This window comes from Mus pahari, unplaced genomic scaffold (assembly GCF_900095145.1).
Source record: "Mus pahari unplaced genomic scaffold, PAHARI_EIJ_v1.1 scaffold_15806_1, whole genome shotgun sequence".
Classification (NCBI taxonomy): Eukaryota; Metazoa; Chordata; class Mammalia; order Rodentia; family Muridae; genus Mus; species Mus pahari.
In genome coordinates, this window is record NW_018392754.1 from 1 (window position 1) to 1,251 (window position 1,251).

General features: G+C 42.1%; 1 pseudogene across 1 annotated transcript; it reads right to left on the reverse strand.

Moving 5' to 3' along the window:
* Window positions 1-40: 40 nt before the first annotated feature.
* LOC110315163 lies at window positions 41-1,081 on the reverse strand (annotated as a pseudogene). Its single transcript, XR_002380204.1, has 3 exons — window positions 1,036-1,081; window positions 656-952; window positions 41-79 (listed from the first exon to the last, which is right to left on the reverse strand). The product of XR_002380204.1 is annotated as an Ig heavy chain V region 1-72-like (transcript).
* Window positions 1,082-1,251: the final 170 nt, after the last annotated feature.

The window sequence follows — 1,251 nt, forward strand, 5'->3', positions numbered from 1 at the left end:
TGTATAATCTCAGAAACTACATTATTTAACAGGTACATACGTTGTGTTGGTAAAGGAGTTTGATAAAAAGTGATAGAATATTATGAATAAGCTACATGTATTATGTTTGCATGCCTCTACATTGTGATATAAATATTTCACACCTTCTAAGAGACTGGATTTTCTGCTGGAACATTGGACAAGAGTTAACAGACTTGAGGTCACTAATTACATAAGACTATAAAGCAGTGTTTGTTTGCCCAATGTTGGTGATTTGCATTTGATAGATCAAATTCCTATTACACATTATTCCCAACAATTTCAAAAAAGTTCTGGTCACTCAGGATCCAGTGATACTTTTATCATGCACAAACATGCTTTTCCCTTTTTTGTTTTATTGAATAAGAAATATCAATGGAGGTGGTAACTGGTGAAAGATTCAGAAGGTGTGAAGAATTTTATGTTTATTGAAACATCATCACCTTACTCATAGATGGATATTTACAAAGTTGACAAAGGCACTATAGGACTGTGAGGAGGAGGAAATAAATAGACATTCAAAATTATAATTTCTGCACAAGACTAAGGATTAATCTTTCTGTCATCTCAGTCCCGGCACAGCTTCCTGTTCCTCCAGTGTTTCTGACACACTCAGGATGTGGTTGTAACACTGTGTCTTGCACGGAAATAGACTGCAGAGTCCTCAGATGTCAAGCTGTTGAGCTGCATGTAGGCTGTGCTGGAGGATTTGTCTGCAGTCAGAGTGGCCTTGCCCTTGAACTTCTCATTGTAGACAGTACCACCACTTCCAGGATCAATAGCTCCAATCCATTCTAGACCCTCTCCAGGCCTCTGCTTCACCCAGTCCATCCAGTAGCTGGTGAAGATGTAGCCAGAAGCCTTGCAGGACATCTTCACTGAGGCCCCAGGCTTCACCAGCTCAGCTCCAGACTGCTGACCTGGGAGTGGACACCTGTGGGGAGAAAGGCATGGTGGATGTCATTGTCACCTCAGACCCCGTATCCTCTGCAGATTTGGAAATGGTGAGTCCCTTACCTGCAGTTGCTGACAGGAGGAAGAGAAAGATCCAGCTCCATCCCATGGTTAGAGTCAGTGTGTTCAGGGACTTTGGAGAGGACAGTTGTAATAGGTGGTTTTCAGGGTGTGGACATCCCTCTATTTACTGCCATAAACTCGGGTGATTTGCATGTTCATGAGCAGTGCATTTCTTAGTTAAGAACCTATCCATCCAGAGAAGAACTGGAGAGGAAA